The sequence below is a fragment of the Somniosus microcephalus genome, chromosome 4 (genome assembly GCF_052327205.1).
Source record: "Somniosus microcephalus isolate GS21.2 chromosome 4, FLI_Smic_1.0, whole genome shotgun sequence".
Lineage (NCBI taxonomy): Eukaryota > Metazoa > Chordata > Chondrichthyes > Squaliformes > Somniosidae > Somniosus > Somniosus microcephalus.
Window position 1 is genome coordinate 293910094 of NC_140990.1, and position 22580 is coordinate 293932673.

General features: G+C 39.2%; 1 protein-coding gene across 4 annotated transcripts in view; it reads left to right on the top strand.

Annotated features, from left to right (window-relative positions):
- Positions 1-22580, top strand: part of spopla (speckle type BTB/POZ protein like a) — a 169721-nt gene that overhangs the window by 101228 nt on the left and 45913 nt on the right. The gene's annotated exons all lie outside the window — the stretch shown is intronic.

Below are 22580 nucleotides of genomic sequence, written 5' to 3' on the forward strand. Positions count from 1 at the left end.
CTAAGTATTGTGTAAAATATTACCAAACTAGAATGTTGTAGGATTTAATGGCACCACATTAATATTCCCCATGCCATCCAAAGCTTCATAGTGAGGGGCCAGTTGGAGCAAAGTCTCAAATTCCAGTACAATAGTGAGAGAGAAAAGGTAAGTGTAAATGCTGAAAATCTAATATAAAATTGAATATACTGCTATTATTTTAGCATGCATCAATGCAATTCCTGCATAGGAATTCCCATTCTATACATAAATACAGATTCCAGTATAATCTTGCCCCATACAAAACATTCCCTGTTAAATTAGTACATTTTCATTGTGATTTAATTATAGAAAACATTTGAAGCTCAACGATCTAGAGGTATATGGTAGTAGAACTAGGTTGGTATTGGTGGCATGTTTGATTTTATAATACGTGATTTGCTGATACATCTGTACTGGATGAGAAGTTTGGGGACTGCACAAAACCATTCCTTTTTTCCCAATTAACCCCATTTCTGTTCTTTTAGGAATGCACTTGGTTGTTGCATCAGCATCTTTTGTTGAAAATAAATCTATAGCATGAAAATGCATTGCTCCACCTCAACACCTGGGTGTAACTTGCTCTACCATAGTGCATGACAGAATGAGCAATGGACATGGTGAGTGCTGAGTTCCTGCACTTCAGGCTGCACACCATGGAGCATGTGTGCTGGATAATCAAGGATTAGTGCTTAATGATTTTTCTTTCATGAGTGAAGAACTGACTGGCATTCTTGTTATCCAGTTAGTTCATAGAAAGAAAAATCTTTCCACAGGTCCCTATAGATTGTACTGTATAATTGGCGAGTAAATGCTACACTATTAACTCTTAATGTATTCTTTTTAGTGTTTATGGGAATCGTTGTGATTACTGTGAGCTCCTTTATAATTCCCATGAACTTCAATTCTATTTGGAGGTTACTAGCCACCATTGTCTGAATCCTTTTTTTTTTATTGGTGTAAGGTTTTGAACAGGACTTGTCTCATCCCTTAACTGTAGCTTGATTCAGCACTGAGTCATGGAATTTGTATTTAGGTTGGAGCTGGACGTTCAAGCTATGTGAAAGTATAGGCTGCTAAGGGCTTCAGTCCTGTGCTATCAGTTAGGATGCTACAGTACCAGTATGTTACAAATAATACTGAAAATGTGACATTTGAAAAATAATTAATCCTTGGGAGCCCATTTAATATTTCAAAATATTTTACATTGACCGTAGAATACCTGGCTTTGTTTTAAAGTGAGCAGCTCACTGCACTTGAGTGATTGGATGCCCACAGACAGGAAGATGCCACTCTAGAAAGTTTAAAAAAAATTAGTACTGCATATTGTTTAGTGCATGTCTTTAAATATTTATCTTTGCCAAAAAAAATTAACCTTGTAAGCTCCAAATTTAAAAGAACCTTTTTCTAATATATACAGACCAGATGATTTTCTGTTAACTACAGTTGATTATAGATTTTAAACATGAAGTGAATGCATCAATCATTTGTCCTCCACTGTGGCCATCGTTGTGCATCAGTGATGCAGAGCACACTGGCTGTTGGCATTGAGAGTTGCTGTCAGCAAAAAATGACCCAAAACTAGGTAAAAGCACCCATGCAATTCACAGTATACACTCTACAACAGCTGTGGTCTCTGGAGTAATGTGTTGACACTTTTCCCTGGAACTACTTTTCACGGTTGTGACTTACCTGCTGCATCATATTGCTCTACATTTAAAATGGAAATTGCTTTAGAGAACATACACACAGTTTTTGAAAGAAGAGCTATTTGAAATGTTGATTTTGATAGTAAAATGGAAATAAAAATGAGCTGTTTCTATAATGGGCGGTTGAACCTTAACGGCAGGTTTAGGCCCAGGAATAAATTTTTGAAAATCCGGCCTCTGGAGTCTGAAGACCAAAGGATGCGAGAACAGATGTATGGCTAGAGGACTATGAGAGATGCAAGGCCTTGGGGAGGTTTGAAGACAAGAACAAGAATTCTAAATTGAATGTTTTGGGGGCGTAGGTCAGTGAGGGTAGTGGTGATGGACGGATGGTACTTTATTGTGGGTCAGGATGTGGGCAGCTGTGTTCGGGACAGGTTTGTGGAGAATGGCTGATGGAAGGCCAGCCAGGAGAGCCGTGACTGAATGTGACTAAAGCTTGAGTAAGGGTTTCAACGACTGGAAGTAAGCTGACTTGGTGAAGCAGAGGATGTGGGACATCCATATTGTTTCAGGATTGTCGCCATGGTTGTACACAGCTTTTTGCACCCTAAGTGGTTAGAAAGGTTAATGGCATTAGTGATAAGGAAACTGAATTCATGGTGGATGCCAAAAATGATAGCTTCACTCTTCCCATTGTTGAGCTGAAGGAAGTTAGAACTCATCTAAGAGTTGATGACAGGTAGGTAGTCCAATGCCATGGTAACGGCCGTGGGTTCAAGATGGATGGTGGAAAGATGAAGTTGTGTGTTTTCAGCATACTTGTGATGCCATGCTTGCAGATGAATTTACCATGGGGAAACATACAGATAAGAAAGAGGAGGGGACAAGGATGATCCTGCACTTCGGAGACTTGGTGTTCTGACGAAGGGTCACAGATCTGGGGCACTGACTGTTTCTCGCTCCGCGGATGCTGCTTGGCCTGCTGAGTGTTTCCAGCATTTTCTGTTGTTTCAGATTTCCAGCATCCGCAGTATTTTGCTATTGACTTTATAGTTATTGGCTCACCTTGTGCAATTTCAATACTGCTCTAATTTAGCTCATAAATATCAAATGTCACCACATATTTGCTTTTTCGTTATAAGCCAATTTAAAATATGATTTGAACTTCAGTAATTTTAGTCATTTTTAAAAACAAGTTTAAATGATTTCCCCATATCAAATATATTTTGTTAGAGCTCAGAGACCTGATGAGGCATAATACAGCTGTGGGACCTAAAAAATTAATATAAAAAAAAAAAAGCATGAGAGTGAAAAACATCATGCGTCAGATATAAATTGTAGTCCACTTCCCCATCCCTTTTCCGAGAGAGGGAAAATCTTGACTCTGCTCCCTCTCCCACTGCCACCGTTTGCTGCTATGGGTATCAATTCCAAAACTGTCTTGTAATCCTCTCTAGAAATTAATTGTTTGCTTCCTAATCATACTGTGTCAACTGTAACTGTTTAATAGTGAGCTGCCCATCTGTGCATGTGCATAGACACACAAACCGGAAAAGCAAAGATTCACCCCCCTACTTACAGCAAAACCAGAGCTTTGGAGTGAAGGTGGGTACTATCCAATGTGAGTACAAAAGCTCCCCTCAACAAAAGAAGGGTAATTGTCCCCAATAACAATAAATGCGGGGCTGGTGAGGTAAGGTTTATATTTCAATATGTAAACCGTATAAGCAGATTTAAAAATCCTCCCCTCGAACAAGGAATAAAATCATTTTTGGAATAAATTATGTATTTACAGTTTCATCCCCCCCCCCCCCCTCACAGGGAAGTAGGGAAATGCAGTCCAATGCCTCTTGTGCGCCCCTGTTTAATTGCGTTACTGTCCATTGCCAGAGTGTGTAAGGGATTTTAGTTTTTATACATTTAAAAAAAAAAAAAAAAGTTTGAGAAGCATTTTTAAAATTACATTGTGGTAGATGGAGATGTTCAAGAATGCAGTTGTTTATGTCACAGGTTAAACAGATGGAAGGAGTATTTCCCATGGCTATTGTTTACTGGTTACAAAAAAACACTTGTTTCGCTGTCCCTGGGGAGCTGTTTCAAATTTTTTTCCAAATTCTTTCACTGCAGTCGTGCATACCTTCTTCCATTTATGCAACCTCCTCACCCTTCTCTGTATTAGCATAATTTCCTAGTAACACTACAGGTGACCTGCTAGAGTTTTATGAAGGGTGATTTTTTCCCCCTGTTTTTTCATGCTTCTTGATTAAGGCACTGATTGCACTCTGTAATCCTTTTCCTATTAACTATTCTAATTTATTGGCTGCAAGATTAGAGAAATTGTACTTAATTACTGGGAAATTCTGAGGCCAGTGCATATTTATATTTTAAATACTGAAAGGGATTGCAATGCTAGTCACTACATTCCTTTCAATTTTAAAGCTGTTAATGGGCTCCTTAAAGAATTGGAGGAAATAGCATTTCGTAATGCTTTACTCAGATTGTGTTTTTGTTTAAAGTATATTCGTAAGCAAACACATTTTAAAATCTTGATCAGGGTTTCCATCAGTGCACAGGAGATTCTTTGCTTTCGATGTCTGTTTTGTGCGATTTATGATTTGCAGTGCTTATTTTTAACCATTTTTGTATGCACAAGTCTCAAGTTTTATTGCTTTCAGTTGTCCATTTTTAAAAATGTATGTAGAAAAAAAGTGAACATCGGGCAATCATGTAGATGGAAGTTGGTTTAAAATTGAAGTGAGACTGATGGACCAATCAGTTTAATTTTTATTGTCTTTTCATGAAGTATAGTGTAAAATTACTACAGCTATTCTGGCTAGACAAGAAACCTGATCCTTAACCCTGTTTGCGATAATAACCCAAGGTCACTGTACAGTACATTTTGTTCATTTTATTTTTCTTGCTAAGCTTTGTACCTTGTATCCAGTGCTGTGATTCAAATTTGAATTTAAGCCTTAGAAAAGATTTATTTCTATGCTTCACAAAGTGTGACATTTCTGTTACCACAAAATACATGAATATTACAGTAATCTAATTTTTCTTTCTCAGTAGTTATAAATAATACAGTACAAAGAGAATCCTTAAACTAAAGCATCTTAAATGTAATACTTCCTTCCATTCATTTATGTAGGTACTTGTTCCATTGTTGAGGAATAAGGAAGTTGCTGTTGAATGTAGCCCTTTATGTAAAAGCTTTAATGAATGTACTCGAAGAGACACAAGATAAGCTTCTAGTTAAATTTAATCAAGTTATTGTAACGTCATTTTCTATTTTAAACTTGAGGCTGATAAAATGGCAATGTTCAAAATTTAAAAAATTGAGCAGTTTGAAAGGTTCATTAACCTTTCTAAGAAATTTGCTCATAAGAAGTAGGAGCAGGAGTAGGCCATACGGCCCCTCGGGCCTGCTCCGCCATTCAATAGGATCATAGCTGATCATGTGCAAACTACAAATAAATGCTCGAGGCCACAAGGTCCAACTGTTAAATTAACTATAGGGTGAGGTAAATCAGAGTTGAATTGTTTTTGGGGTGAGAGAGAAAATATGAATTAATCTGTTTCACCCTGTAAAGTGAACATACTAAATCCTGTTAAAGGTAGTGCAAGTATCTTCAACAAAAAATCAACACCTTCTAAAGTATATTAATTTACGATGACCTTTGATATTGGAGTATTAGTTAGAATACTTATGACATTTAAGTTGTTTGACTACCCGATGAACAGTTTTCAGTTGCGTTCCTAGGATTGTAGAACATCAAAAAAAAACTGCAGTAAGATGATCAATCTCCTGAGCTCCATCCTAAACAACTTCACCGTGTTCAAAATTCTGTTGGTTTCATCTTGTTCTCACCCATCACCCTAGGCCTTCCCAAAGGCCATTGCTCCCTATCCTCAACATACTGAATTTAAAGTTCTCTTCCACATTTACAAGCCCACGACCTCACCCCCACCAAATCTCTGCAATCTCTTCCAGCCCTACATCTGAGCCTGTGCCCTTCTGACCTCCTGTATATTCCTTTCTCGTTCTGCTGCAACTCCTTCTGCCTTGCTATTTTTTTCCATGCTCTTAATAGCGTCCTTAAACCAGACCTTTTCGACACTGCTTTTGGTGATCTCAACTACTGCTGCTCAGTGACTTTCTCTGTAAAGTATTTTGGGATGTTCCTTACCTTTTTTAAAGTGCTATATAAATGTTGGCTTATGCAGATACTGAATGGATTAGGGCTAAACTCAAATAATTATTGTAAAAGGAACTACAAAGTTGAGGGTACATTATTATATTAAACTCTTAGATCTCCCAAGGTGTTGGTCATGGGCAATTTAAAAATAAACATTTTGAAGTACCTCATATCTATTTATATCCTATTCTGTTGCCTACTTGCCTCTACTATTAATTTTATAATAGGAAGAAAACATTGAACCCCTGCACAATTTATATTTGTCTGCTTAGGCATTTTTGAATGGAATTTTTATTTTGTAACCCACGATAAATCAGTTGGAATTGCTTCATGATGTCACTGTTGTGATGATGTTTGTTTGATCAGGCAGCTATCGGGGACCAGTGAGCATGACTAATGAGATGATTGTTCCCAAAGAGTGAGCACAGCGCTTGAAAAAACAATGAGAGAAGTGGTTACCACAGAAAAGATCACATGATTAAAAGTGACCAAACATAAGTCTGTTGAATTCCCCACTGCACATGGCCCGTCTTTACCAGTAGCGGTTCAGAGCCCCTCAAAAGGGGAAGAAGTTCCATTTATATATTGTACTTCACATCGCTCATACATCTCGGAGCTTCACCTGAAATAAATTATTTCAAAATATGGTCATTGGTTCTGTCGTAAATGTAATGGCCATTTGCACACAGCAAGATCCCACAAACGAATGAAATAAATGACTAGTTGATCACAACAGTCAGGCCGATGGCATAATTAACTATACTCATTCAGAATGCTAGAGACAAATAAGAATGATCACATAATCACTGGCCAATAAGATTTCTGGTAAATGTCTCACAATTGTAAATGTCTCAGAATTGTAAATATCATATGATCAATATTGGCCAATGAGATTGTTGAAACCGAGCATGCAGCTGTCTAAGCATTGTTCCGGTGTTATTGCTAAATTGGTTTATTATTTTTTCAGTTATATGGATACTTAATCAGTTAATGCACTATAAAAAATCTCTCTCCATGTAGAAAGGTTTGATGCTGCTCATTCCCTGTTCATGTCCAGATTATCCATTTATTCTGCCTTAAATGATGTTTTAACTGTCAATGTTAACCCATCTCCCTCACTCGCTTGCAGTTCACTGCACATTGAGTTTCCTAACTTGTCTGTGCCACCTGGGGAGATGCCTAGTGGAAGGAAGAGCCAAAAAGAGCAAGCCTTCCCTAGAATTGGCCATCTCCAAATATCTGATCATCAAACAAAACTGGCAGAGGACTGGTAGGAAGTAGCTCTTTGCCTTCTCAGCCAAAGAGTTGGAAATGGTATGAGAGGCCTAAAGAGAGGAGAGAAATAAACATAAGCAAGGCAGATGCTGTGTTTTCATTTTAGTTTGATTAGGTGAAGGAAGATAAATAGGATAATGATCACGTGGATATAATGTATGATTTCTCTTGGCAGGCACGGATAAGAAAAAGACTGGAATTTAAATAGCGCCTTTCGCGACATCAGGATGTCCCAAAGCACTTTTTAGCCAATTAAGTACTTTTCTATGAAGTATAGTCGCTGTGTAACGTAGGAAATGTTACAGCCAATTTGCACACAGCAAGATCCCACATGTAGCAATGTGATAATGTCCGGATTAGTGATGATGATAGAGGGATAAATATTGGCCAGGAATCATCTTCAAAATAGTGCCATGGGATTGTTTACGTCCACTTGAGGGGGCAGATGGGGCCTCGTTTTAACATCTCATCCGAAAGACGGCACCTCCGACAGCGTAGCACTGCACTCCGCTCCAGTGCTGCACTGGAGCGTCAGCCTAGATTTTGTGCTCCTGGCTCTGGAGTGGGACTTGAACCCACAACCTTCTGACTTGGGCGAGATTGCTGCCAACTGAGCGCAGCTGATCAGATTCATTATAATGGTTTAAATATAACATGTGTAATATTAAATGGCGTGTTGTGTACAGTGAAACCTTGCCATGGCCTGCATTATGAATAATTTGCAAGTCTAAACGAATAATCCTGCAAATTGGCTAAGCCACTGGCAGTTGTCATTTTGCTGCTGAAACGACTTTTGGACTTGGCATTAATATGTATTACTGTACTGTAATTAAGGTTGTGCTGTAATGTCTAAACATCCAGTATCTATTGATTGAATGACAAAATCCAAAATCAAAACTAGCCCTGAGGCAATAAAATTCATACTCCATTCAACCAAATCAAATCTAACTCTAACTGCTCTGTGGTTGTATTTCCACATACAGCTTTGATAACAGGATGTTTACAAACGAGAGGAAAATGGTCAATGAGAGCATTAACACTGATTTTTGACTTGTATTTAGTTTTTTTACATTGGAGTTTGACTTTTGTATTCTATTGTGTAATGATCATTGTATACATATGTTCACTGATGATTAGGATTACTGCCAATTTGTTTTCATTACCTATGTTGCCTTCTTTACATTTTTAAAATCCCCTATGGCCCAAGTCAAACATTTTAAATGTGAATTCTACCTTATTCTATAAAAGAAACATGCTAATCTAATCCTCTGCCAAGTGTTGTGAACTGTTATGGAGAGTTCCAGCTTGTAATGTGAGAAAAACCTTGTATTATAAGGCTGATCTTTCACCTATGGAACGTGGGCTGGCACCCAGCCCAGACTTGTGGGGCTAGACTTTCCTACAGTCGTATGTTGGAGAAATGTTTTAGTAATCCATGAAACGAAAGCAAAGTACTCGTGGACATGTTGGGTCTGCTGCTGGTTTAGCAGTTGCATACAGTTTGAAATTGAGTTTAACAGCCAGGCTATGATGTCCTTGTTATTTCCAGCTTTTGCACTGAATTGGTAATGTCAATTTTGATACTGGGCATTAAGAATGGAAGATATTTTGAAGCAGTGCTTGTGCAAAAATGTGTGTCCTGCCTCATCCAGTAATTCTGAGACTAAAGTTGCATTGATTCAAATTGATTTCAAATACAGATTAACACAGGAGTGGCAATGTACAGTAGCTAGTGATTCAGATCCCGATCTGCTGTCCAAGTGCAGTAAAAACAAACCATGTGAAATGCCTGCCATGAAACAGTCTCTCAGCAGTTTGTGTTTGTACTGGGTGCAGCATATCTCCAATCTGGTGCTAGTGTTTTATAAAAGTATTCAGTCAGTCCATTGGGCCATCTCAACTTTTAACTTTTTCGGGCATCAATTTAATTTTACAAGAAAGTTAACATTCATTCTCTATCTGCTAACAGAAATTGTTTCCTGGGTGGCAGAGTTCTGCTTGTGTTCAAGGTTACATTTTATCACAAACCTTACTGCAGCCAGTGTGGGGTGTGCAATGGGCAGTATGACCTGGGTGTGCAGTGGGCAGTATGACCTGGGTGTGCTGACTGCATCATACTCCACAATTATGTAACAGCAGCCTAATGTTATGTACAGTTCTGCAGAGTTAATTCTATACTAAACTTTATGCAACTATCTGTATAACAGCTGTAGTTAAAGGAGGTACCGGTACAGCCAGCTGTATTTGAAGAAATATGGCAATTCACACAACTATTATTGCTGATTATTGTTTGATTTCAAAATAATTGATGGTGCTTGCAGAGTAGAAGAATCAAGCCCATTGAGGCTTCACATTAATTATGGTTCTACTAGTATTCGTAATATTGTCAGCACTTTGCTTGTGAGTTTTTTAAATGTTGGAAATATTTATGGCATTTACTTATCCAATATCTAAGTAATTGTCGTGAGCTCAGGAGTCAAACAAATCTTACATGTTTTGAATTACTGGTTAATTCACTGTCCTCATGTGCAATCCTGAAAGATGGAATAATAAACCGTCTAGTAGACATTGGGGCATAAGCTGTAATCTACTAATCAGATTTATTAAACAATAAACAGATAAGTGAAATGAGTTTGGATTGCCTCAAGTAATTTGTCATAAAACTCTCTCTGGCATTAAGTGAATGTGAACTGAGTATTCCCTGTTGTGTGTCACTTGTCAAATTAGAGAAGAAACCAATGTACATAACCCACTGTGTTGAGGAACTGTGGATCGACAATCACTGGGTTCTGAATTTGCCCCATTTCTATTACAACACCAGAACAACTGCCCGTGCACTGGATTTCTGTGCACATTTGCTCTAATAGTGATGTTGTTATCTGTGCAACTTCCCTAATTTGGGTGGAGCAAGAGGGGAAGAAATTTTGTACAGGCCAGCAGTGTGATAATTGAGAAAAGAAAAAAGTTGGCTCTAATGGCAAGCAATTCTGACCAAGAATATTTCACCTGAACTGTGATATTCCTTGCCTCTGGCATTTGTGTGATACCTCTGTTATATCGGTGTGCTGTCTCCAGAACCAATGCTGTAATATAAAATGGGTATTAGACTTTCTAGATTAGATGGTGGTGAAGTCACAGCACTGGGAGATTTTACTTGATCACTCTGAATTGTATGTTTTTTTTCTTCCACTGCATGTGTTATAAAACTTTTTCTTTCAGTGGCATTCTTTAAATAGCCATGTAACAATCCATCCAGACGGCTTTGGTGTGATTAGTGGGTGCTGAAGAGCAATCCTCGAGCGAAATGAAGTGTTTAAATGCAGTACAGCCATCACAGCAAAATGAGGGTGCTCGAGTATAAGTATAGTAAAATCTCTGTAGTATATATTTGCTTGGAGTGTTTGTAAAAAAAAGTTAGATTAATAAATGCTAAGTTTATCTGCTGAACTGAACTGGCATGTAATCCTAAATGTTATAATGGAGACATCTACTCCCCTATCAGTCCTCTATTTTTCATGGGAATTTGGTTTTATGTTGAATTTTCTCTTCAATGGCTTATGAATTGGGACTGCTATCCATGTTGCCAATGGAACTGTAAACCGAAGAAGTTGTATACATTATCCGGATTTTGCGGTGGTAATGATGGCAAAACTGTCGGCGTTTGCCTTCATTACTCCTCTGAAAATGACAGCAACTTCTGGAGTCAGTGAATGTGGAAATCCAGAAGTTGCTGTCAGTGCGTCTATGCTTCTCCACAGGTTGCATTGTGGAACTCCCCAGAGCCCACAGTTAGTTCAAATCACACTGAAATGTAGTTCCTGACACAAACTTCCTCTTTTACGCTGGAATTTCACTGTTTTTAAAAAACACCCGAAAAAGTTAAGCCTTGTTCAGAGAGGTGTAACTGGGTTTTTAACGACTGCTGAACAACTGTTCTGGCCCGTTTAATAAAAAAAAACTAAGTTTATATTTGTGGAATGTCAAATTTTTCCATTACTGTAATATGATCAGAATTACATGGTTTTTAATACAATTTTTAAAATGTTTGATATTTCAGCTTCAACATTAATCCTATTTTGCTCTAAAATTTATAAAATGTAAATTATAATTGTGCATTTTACATCCTGGTTTGCAATGTGATTGGCTGCTTAGCCTACTTGATGACATCACTTGCTGGACACTGGAGATTTGCTTGATTTGGCCTCCGATTCAGGAGACTGGAGAGTTGAAACTCACGTCAGGGATCACTAGGTCTTTGTGGGCAGCTTTCTTCGAGGTCAGCTGTGAGCACTGTTGCTGACTGCAATTTTTGGGCCAGTGTCTGGCCCCAGCCTATTTGATTGAAGTGAAAACCAGAAGGGCAGAGGAAGACTGGAAGAGAAAAATATGTATACTCATCTCACATCTGGGATAATTTACTTTTGATGAATACACCTGCACTTTAAAATGCTGTACGGTGTAAGAAATAGTGACCAGAGTATTGTGTAAAAACTTACTATTATGTGTGTCCTCAGGTTACCGACTGGCACTGGAAACTGTTTGTCCTTATTTAGTCTTATCAAAACAGTTCAAAATGAACACCTATCAAATCTCCCCTTAACCTTCTCTGCTCTGTTCACCACTACTCTCTGCTTTCAGTCTCGTAGCCAATTTTGTATCCATGCAGCCACTGTCCCTTTAATCCCATGGGCTTTAATTTTGCTAACAAGTCTTTTATGTGGCACTTTGTCAAACACCTTTTGAAAGTTCATTTACACAACATCAACCGCACTACCCTTATTGACCCTCTCCGTTACTTCATCAAAGAACTTGATCAAGTTAGTCAAACCTGATTTGCCTTTAATAAATTTATGCTGACTTTCATTTATTGTCCCATATTTGTCCAAGTGGCTGGTAATTTTGTCCCGGATTATTGTCTCTCAAAGATTCCCCATTACCGATGTTAAGCTGACTATCCTGTAGTTGCCAGGTTTATCCTTCTCCCCTTTTTTTTAAACGGGTGTAGCATTTGCAGTCTTCCAGTCCTCTGGCACCCCCCCCGCCATATCCAAGGTGGATTGGAAGATTATGGCCAGAGCCTCCGCAATTTCCACCCTTCCCTCAGTAACCTCGGATGCATCCCATCTGGACCGGGTAACTTTTCTGCTTTGAGGACTGCCAACCTTTTAAGTTCCTCTACTTTATCTCTTTTTATCCTATCCAATATCGCTACTACCTCCTTTACTGCTACATTGGCAACACCCTCTTCTCTAGTGAAGAATGATGCAAAGTACTCATTTAATACCTCTGCTTCCACAAGAATATCTCCTTTTTGGTCCCTAATCGGCCCCACCTTTCCTTTGACTACCCATTTACTGTTTGTGTTTTATAAAAGACTTTTGGGTTCCCTTTTATGTTCATCTGTTTTGAAACTTTTTTTTGCCCCACTTTTGTACTTTCTATATTCAGCTTGGTTCTCTACTGTATTATGAATCTTACAATTGTCATAAAGCCTCCTTTTTCTGTCTCATTTTAACCTTTATCTATATCTTTAGTCATCCAGGGATCTCTAGCATTGGATGCCCTTCCTTTCCCCCTTTATAGTTTTGGAAATTTAAATTTAAGAAATGTAAATAGAGTGCAAGAAACTGATGTAAAATTAAAATACGTACGACTAGAAGCAGAATAACAATCCTACTGCCATGACTGGGCTGCCATTTTTCATGTGTGTACACTCAGCAGGTTGAAACTGCACATTCTCTCACTCACCTGCAGTCAAGTGATTGGACATTTTACTGTTAAATACTTAATATTCACAGGAGAGTCTCACTTCAGCACATTTGGTGAGAGACAGACAAACAATTTTTAGATTAAAAAAAAAAAAAAAATCAATTTGTAAACTAATACCCCTAAAAGGAAGATTTGTTGAGTTACACTTCAAAATGACTTATTTGGCCTGCTTATATTTGATCTCAAATATATATTAAAGTTTTTTTTTTAAATTTGCAACTCGTTTATTTGCACAGGGTACCAAATAATCCAAGTATCTGGCGAGTTGTAATATCACAGAATCACAGAATTGAATCACAGAAACCCCACAGTGCAGATAGAGGCCATTTCGGCCCATCGAGCCTGCACCGACACATATCCCACCCGATCCCCGTAACCCCATGTATTTAATCCCCCTAACACTAAGGGTCAATTTATCATAGCCAATCAACCTAACCCGCACATCTTTGGACTGTGGGAGGAAACCAGAGCACCCGGAGGAAACCCACGCAAACACGGGGAGAATGTGCAAACTCCACACAGACAGTCACCCGAGGCCGGATTCGAACCTGGGTCCCTGGCGCTGTGAGGCAACAGTGCTAACCACTATGCCACCGTGCTGCCCAATATGATGGAAGTAGGTTATTGAAAGGGATGTGAAGTCAGATTTGGGGCTTAGTGATGCAGGTTTTTTTCTAGGTGTGTATATTTTTCTTATTGAAACCTTTGAAGATGTATCAAAAAATCTAAATGAATCTGAGTTTCCAATTTTGCAACCCCACAATTGTACAGGGGGGAAATTTAAAAAGTTAATGCATTGCACATACCATATTCCAATAAGGGCAATGTTTAAAGTACAAGTAACAGTGTTGGCAGCTTAATCAGTCAATCTGTACATAGTCGGTGCTACATATTTACTCTATTGTCATTCAATAGTCATTTAATAGTCGTTAATATGATTTGAGAATGAGATTGTACACTATCAATTCTCACTTCTCATTCAGTGTACATCTTCATTTGATATAGTTACTATTAAAAGCTACTTTAAGGGGGAACTGTGACAGGTATTTTCCACAGCACGTTGGACTTGGTATTGGCATCAGAAAACTGGAAAATTGCTAATGTTCTGATTATTAGAAAAGGTTGGAGCATTAGCTTGGGAATTAAGGACCTATTCATTTGACACCTATAAAGGAAAGGTATTGCAGTCTTTTGTAAAGGAGTAATTCAAAACTCTGGCAATATATTTAAGTCGACGTGAATTTATAGAAAGCTGGTCACCCCTACCAAATGTATTGTAATCTCTTGATTGGCAGTTATTTACTATTGAATAGGGTATAGCAAATACAGTTACTTACATAAATGAAAGATACACTGTTGAATAACATGGAGCAAATTCTTTTTGGATAGGATAGATAACCAGATGTTAGGGGCATGGTTTTATTGTATAGCAGCAATCATCAAAGAAAATAAATTTAAACAATGTATAAATAAATAGATTGAGTAATTACCCAAAGGAGGCAATTAACTAATCTAGACACTTCATGAAACATTGAGACTGCATATGAAATCTTCCCAGTTTTGATCAATTTATAGAAGGTTAATGGCAGATTCCATGCTCTACATTACTGAACTATAAAGTGTAACTTAATCTCTCCTTATTGGGAAAGGAACCAGATTTGAGTGAATGTACTGGCAAATATTTCAAATCGTGAAAGTTTAGGATTGACGGGTGGTAAATCCCATACAGTTCACCAATATGTGAGAAGTATTGAATTGAAAAATCTCTATGTAGCCTACATTAGTGGAAGAACGGCAGATGGTTATCCTACTTTTCTGTACAATAGACATGTATATAAAATGATGTCTAGGCTTTCATATACCGTGTCTAAATTAGCTTGTTCCAAATTGCCTGACAAAAACCAGTTTGAAAGATACTGATTCTTAGCCAGGTCAGTCAACAGAAGGACCACAGTATCACTGAGTGGAGTGCAAGTTCTTACTTGCCAGACAGAGAAATTATGAATGCCACATTATTTAATTACCTTTTTGTATTCAATACCATCGCAAGGTTAAATATTGGTGGTTGCAGCAAAGGTAATTTGATTAGATTCGGCCGATTAATAGATTCGGCCGATTAATATTAAATTATCATAAGTACAATAATAACTTGACTGCAAGCTTCACGATACCTCATCATCATTAGCTAGGTTTCACTTAGTAACAATATGACAATTACATTTGATAGCCAAGATTCCATTCTTTTTGAGCTTACGTTTAAAGTCTAGTCAGTTTTTCAGTAGTAGGCATCCGGTATTAAAGCTTTCTGTTGATGACATGCATATAAAAAAATCATACTGCCTCTCCTTGAGTAGCAGGTTGAATGGCATCAGACAGTACTGCTTCAGGATGCTTTAGGGTCACCTCAAAGACATGTCTGTGGCGAGTAGTCATAAGCTTTCTTTAGCCATTTCCTTCCTAATTTAGCTAACTTGGTACGTACTGTAACTTCCTCTGTTGACTATACTGTACTTTTCTTGGTGCTTAGAAACCTAGGCTGTTGACACTGGATAGCTCTGCAAAGTGTGCACAGACACGATGGGCCGAATGGCCTCCTTCTGTGCTCTATCATTCTATGACACTTCTTATCCTTAAACTTAAACTCGCTCTAGCTTCTAGCTCTGGCATTCTAACCTTCAAACCTCTTTACATGTTCCAAAACCTTCCTCCCAACTTTGAGATCTTCTAAAAATTCTGGGATTTGCATTGCGGAAAACCTAATCGAAATCTTTGCAGATTTTCACCTAACCTTTTTTAGCTTTGTGCAAAACACCTTCTCTCATTCACTATTTGTGAATGGAACCTGACTTTAAATACCTAAAATTACCATAGAGAATTCCACTCGGGGAGCCTAACAAATCCAATGCCCATCTTGTTGCATAGATCCCTTTTTAAGGTGTCACTCAAGTAAAGTGGCATGTCTTGAGAAAATTGTATTTGTCAGCCTGTGGGAGCTTCAGCTAAATAGTTTATTTTACTGATGAGAGTCAATAAGACTCATTACACAGTGACCTCATTCACAAGACTGTCTAGTTTCTTGGTCTTATTTAAGGCCACTTGACCAAAGAATTGTATGTAGTGAGCTGCCATTTTGTCTGAGCACTAAAGTCACAAGAAAATTAACCCCCTTGGTTGAACCACAACTGACTTGGTGGTGTAGCAGTTCTTCGTGTAGAAAAGATTTAGAGGACATGATTATAGAATAAGGAAACAATTAACTAAATGCAACTTATTTACAATTAAAGATAATTGCTACGAAGCATAATGAATCAGAATCCTGATTTAACCAGGATTAAAGGGTTTTTAAAAAAAGTGTTAAGGGCTGAGCAAATCAAATTATATTTTATTATGTGGAATTCTAGAATTTTATACACCAGAAAATAATCCTTTTTTGCTGGTCCTAGTGTTTTGGCCTCTTGCGCATCCCCAATTTTAATTGCTCCACCATTGGCGGCTGTACCTTCAGCTGCTTAGCCCCTAAGCTCCAGAATTCCCTTCCTAAACCTCTCCGCCTCTCTACCTCTCTCTCCTTCTTTAAGGCGCTCCTTAAAACCTACCTCTTTGTTGCTGTTCATGGTCTTGTGTCTGCATGAAGGGTTGGTGAACTGGGTTTTGTTGGTGGGCCCACCATATCTTGTTTCAATGGAATAGGGTACTCATTAAAACCCACCCCTTGTTTTTGGCAAAGTTATCTTAAGATTCTTTTACTTTACTAGAATTCTACTGACATCTTGAGCACAATTCTTGCATGGTAGATTGTAATCCGAAGTGTAAATGGCTCAGACTCCACACAAGGGATGATGGCAGAGATCTTCTTTTGCGTGGGTTTCCTGGTCTACCGTTGGAACAAAGGCATCCCTCGTTGACCTGCTAAACATACTGAGTCGGTTCTGTATTATTGTGCATGCATCTTGACACAAAGTAGAATCATGGCGTGAACATGAAAGTGCATGGGTCTGTCTTTGCATCAAATTCCTTGGCTTGCTCAATGCATTCAGTTGTGTGATTATGACAGAATTGTATTAGGAACACAGGAACAGAAGTAGGCTATTTATGGCTGATCGGTATCTTAACTCCCTTTTGCTTTAGCCTTTGCTCCATATCTCTTAATACACTTGCCTAACAAAAGTCTATCAATCTCACTTTATACATTTTCAATTGACCTGGCCTCAATTACTTTTTGGGGGAGAGAGTTCCAGACTACTACTTCCCTTTGCATGAAGAAATGCTTCCTGACCACCCCTGAACACCCTAGCTCTAATTTTAAGGTACTACCCACCAGTTGAAATAGTTTCTTTCCATCTTACCTATGGTGTGACGTTCCTTGGCCCATCACCCAAACCAGGTGGCACACACAGGCCACTCTCTCTTGAGACTGGAACAAAAATAAGTAAGCATAAAAGCACCTGTAGTTTAACTTGTTTTGAAGTATTGGTGCTGAAGATTTACCCATCAGCACATGTTTCTTTCATTGAAATTAAGTTTTTTTTTGTTTGCCTAGACTGGCATAAATGTTCCAAGCAATCATTTCCTGTGGGAATAAAATGCTAAGCAAACCCATTAACAAACAGATGTTTGCGAATTGGGTAGTAGAATCTATCTCCTAGTATTGCTGCCTGGCAGGGAACGTGCACATAGGAAACAGCCTCTTCTGCTCAGTGGTTCCTTCTTGGGCTGAAATGCAGAAGGCTCCTCTCAAAGTTGCCTGGAGTAGTAACATAGCTACCTGTAACAGTGTACTTTGTTTCACTAAACATGATCTTGATCTGCCAACTCGAGGTGATAACATTTCAGTGCTACAATGCTCGCTGTGTTATACGTGTGTTTGCAGAATCCTATTGCCAGGTTTTGATATACTTGTATTATGTGAGATTGAACTACAATTGTTATATTAGCTTTATAAGTATGGGCTTCCTCATTCCTTGAGAGAAGTTCAGCCTTCATGTACGTAGATGCTACCAACACTTTGTGTGTGTGTGTGTGTGTGTGTGTGTGTATTTTGACAGGACTACGTGCAAATTTCTTTAGTGTCCCTATTTAATTTTGTTCCTATTTCCAGGTGATAGCAATTCCTATTTGTAAAGCTTTTCCTATTTGTAAAGCTTACAATTCTTTTACAAGAATGTTTGGGCTGCTACTTGTATAATCTAGCTTTATAACCATATAGCGCATTCTAATTAATGGACTTCAGTGTTGTGCCCATTTTACAGATGTAAAATTGGTGCTAAAACATCCATGGCATGCGCAAGTACATTCCAAACCAGAATTGCATTGCCCACCATATTGGTAAAGGCAGTAAAAGAGGCATCTAGGGCCCACACCCAAAACAGCCATTGGTCCCTTTGCATATGCAAAGACACGCTTGGCAAAATTGGGGTGCCCTGAAAGCAGCCGGAAAACATGTGACCTAACAAGTGATCCTTCAAGAGACTGCTGGAGGTCGCCTACTGAAAGGTAAGTTTATAATGAAAATACTTACCTGAATGTGGAGCTGGGAGGTGCAGGAGTGCTCATCCTGGAGTCACAGTTGTGCCGAAGACCATTTTCCTCCCCCCAGTCTCTTCTAGGTTCCTTGCACTGGATCGGAGAAAGACGAATCGAGATATTTTCTTAATGGTGACAGACTGGGAGCTGTGGAGGAGCAAAGGGATTTAGGTGTCCGTGTACACAGCCGGGACGCCCAGCTCGCCAGTCTCCTTTAAATGAGGCCCAAGACCCAATATTGGAGGTGTCTCGGGCCTACCCATTCCAGCGACAGTATCATTCCTATCCGCAAGCTGGCGCGAACCAATTTCTAGGCCATTGTGTCAAGCTGATCTATTTACTTGTTTAAAGAGAAGATGGTTCGGGTACAGTCAAGGTACATTCCCACGAGGGGGAAAGGTAGGGCAACCAAAGCCAGAGCTCCCTGGATGACGAAAGAGATAGAGCGGAAGATGAAGCAGAAAAAGGGGGTGTATGACAGATGCCAGGTTGAGAATACAAGTGAGAACCAGGTTGAATATAGAAAGTTCAGAGGGGAAGTGAAAAAGGAAATAAGAGGGGCAAAGAGAGTATGAGAATAGATTGGCAGTTAACATAATAGGGAATCCAAAAGTCTTCTATAGGCATATAAATAATAAGGTAGTAAGAGGAGGTGTGGGGCTGATTAGGGACCAAAATGGAGACCTACGCATGGAGGCAGAGGGCATGGCTGTGGTTCTAAATGAGTACTTCGCATCTGTCTTTACCAAGGAAGAAGATACTGCCAAAGTCATAGTGAAAGAGGAGGTAGTTGAGATATTGGTTGGGATAAAAATTGATGAGGTACTAGAAAGTTTGGCTGTACTTAAAGTAGATAAGTCACCAGGACCAGATGGGATGCATCCTAGGATGCTGAGGGAAGTAAAGGTGGAAATTGCAGAGGTACTGGCCATAATCTTCCAATCCTCCTTGGATATGGGGCTGGTGCCAGAGGACTGGAGAATTGCAAATATTATGCCCTTGTTCAAAAAAGGGTGTATGGATAAACCCAGCAGCTACAGGTCAGTCAGTTTAACCTCTGCAATGGGGAAGCTTTTCGAAACGATAATCTGGGACAAAATTAACAGTCACTTGGACAAGTGTGGATTAATTAAGGAAAGCCAGCGTGGATTTGTTAAAGCAAATCGTGTTTAACTAACTTGATTTGAGTTTTTTGATGAGATAACAGAGAAGGTTGATGAGGGCAATGCGGTTTATGTGCTGTACACAGACTTCCAAAAGGCGTTTATGCCACGTAATAGGCCTGCCAGCAGAGTTAAAGCCCATGGAATAAAAGGGACAGTGGCAGCATGGATACAAAATTGGCTAAGTGACAATAAATACAGAGTAGTGGACTGGAGGAAGGTATACAGTGATGTTCCCCAGGGGTCGGTACTAGGACCACTGCTTTTCTTGTCTTGATATATATTAATGACTTGGACTTGGGTGTACAGGGCACAATTTCAAAATTTGCAGATGACACAAAACTTGGGAGTATAGTGAACAGTGAAGAGAATAGTGATAGACTTCAAGGAGACATAGACAGGCTGGTGGAATGGGCAGACACGTGGCAGATGAAATTTAACACAAAAGTGCGAAGTGATACATTTTGGTAGAAAGAATGAGGAGAGAAAATATAAATTAAATGGTACAATTCTAAACGGGGTGCATGAACAGCGACCTGGGGGTATATGTGCGCAAATCGTTGAAGGTGGCAGGGCAGGTTGAGAAAGTGGTTAAAAAAGCATATGGGATCCTGGGCTTCGTAAATAGAGGCATAGAGTACAAAAGCAAGGAAGTTATGATGAACTTTTATAAAACATTGGTTCGGCCTCAACTGGAGTATTGCGTCCAATTCTGGGCACCGCACTTTAGGAAGGATGTGAAGGCCTCAGAGGGTGCAGAAAAGATTTACAAGAATGGTTCCAGGAATGAGGGACTTCAGTTATGTGGATAGACTAGAGAAGCTGGGGTTGTTCTCCTTGGAGCAGTGAATGTTGAGAGGAGATTTAATAGAGATGCTCAAAATTATGAGGCGTCTAGACAGTAGAGAAACTGTTCCCATTGGCGAAGGGTCGCGAAGCAGAGGACACAGATTTAAGGTGATTGGCAGAAGAACCAAAGGCGACATGAGGAAAAACGTTTTTACGCAGCGAGTGGTTAGGACCTGGAATGCACTGCCTGAAAGGGTGATGGAGGCAGATTCAATTGGGGCTTTCAAAAGGGAATTGCATAAGTACCTGAAGGGGGAAAAAAATTACAGGGCTACGAGGAAAAGGTGGGGGAGTGGGACTAGCTGAAGTGCTCTTGCAGAGAGCTGGCACGGGCTCGACAGACCGAATGGCCGCCTTCTGTACTGTAACCATTCTATGATTCTACTAGCTGGCTGTAAATCCTTGAGATTACTTTTTATTTACCATTTATATGAGTAGCAGTTCTGGTACTGCCAGCTAGGAGTGCCCGTCATTTAGTAAGTTTGAAACTGCTCTTTGCAAATAAATTATTACAATAATGCAATTATGCATTTTATGTAAACAAATACAATAAATCTAGCTCATTTCTATTAGCTTTAGGTGCCATATGCTGTATGACAAACTGTTTCCCCCTCCCTTCTATTTGTTTCTGTTGTTCATATACTGTATTAGTAGTAATGTATGTCATAATTTTTCTATTAAAGCAATCAGTCCATTGCACCACTTCATCTTTAATGCCATTGTGCAGATTGAGATAGATTGCTTGGAAGATCAGTGTATGATTTGTGGGGGGAAGGGTTATTTCTTAAGCTGTGAAGGTCATGTGGGTGTATAAATCAATTATATTCTGTAATCCACTTGCATTATTAAGAACATCATTGTTAACATAAATCTGAGCAAAGTTAGCAATCACTTGCTGGGTTATTAGAGTATCCATTGGTCTGAGAAATCCACTTCTTAATGGTTGGCACCACCCTAAGATTTTGTCAACTCTCTCTTCCCTGCACTGAATCTGAGAAAGACAAATTGGAATATTTTCTAAAGGGTGAGAGACTAGGAGCTGTGGAGGAACAATGGATTTAGGCGTCCATATGCTGTATGACACAAAAGGGTACAAAAAGTAATCAAGAAAGCTAAAAGAATGTTTGCCTTTATCTCAAGGGGCTTGCAATTCAGAAGTAAGGAAGTGGTACAGAGCCTTGGTCAGACCCCGTCTGGAATACTGCATTCAATTTTGGGCACCAAACCTCAGGAAAGATCAGTTCTGATGAAAGGTCATCGACCTGAAACGTTAACTCTGTTTCTCTCTACAGATGCTGCCTGACCTGCTGAGTATTTCCTGCATTTTCAGTTTTTATCTCGGGAAAGATATATTGGCCTTGGAAGGGGTACAGCACAGATTCACCAGAATGATACTGGGGTTAAATTATGAAGACAAGTTTCATAAAACTGGCTTATATTCGCTTGAGTTTAGATGGTTGCGGGCTGATCTAATTAAGGGATTTGATAGGATAGATCCAGAGAAACAATTTCCTCTGGTGGGGGAATCGAGAACAAGGAGGCATAGTCTTAACATTACAGCTAGCCATTTAGGAGTGAAATCAGGAAGCACTTTTTCACACAAAGGGTAGTGGAAATCTGGACCTTGCTCCCCCAAAAGATTGTGGCTGCTGGGTCAATTGACATTTTCAAGACTGAGATTGATAGATTTTTGTTAGGTAAGGGTTTCAAGGGATATGGAACAAAGACAGGTCAATGGAGTTGATGTACAGATCAATGATCTGATTGAATGGCGGAACGGGCTCCAGGCACTGAATAGCCAACTCCTGTTCCTAGGCACTCATTTAGGTTAATTTCTGTCATACTTCTCATGGTCATGATTTCTGGCTACATCTTATGTCGCCTGGTCTGCAAAAAAATGTGTGAAGCCATGATGGGTTGGTGGGTTCCTACAGTATAAATTATCAATCGTGCATGAAAAACAAAAGTAGCAACAGCAAGGTGCACCTGATGGCTCAGTGAATTTATCAGTGATTAACTGAACTATATATTCCCAGGTTTGATCCATGCACTGTGCTAAGTTAACTGATCTCAGCCAGTGCAGCGAGAGTGATGCAGCAATTGGTCTTGGTGTCCCTGGTAGTGGAAAATTAGCT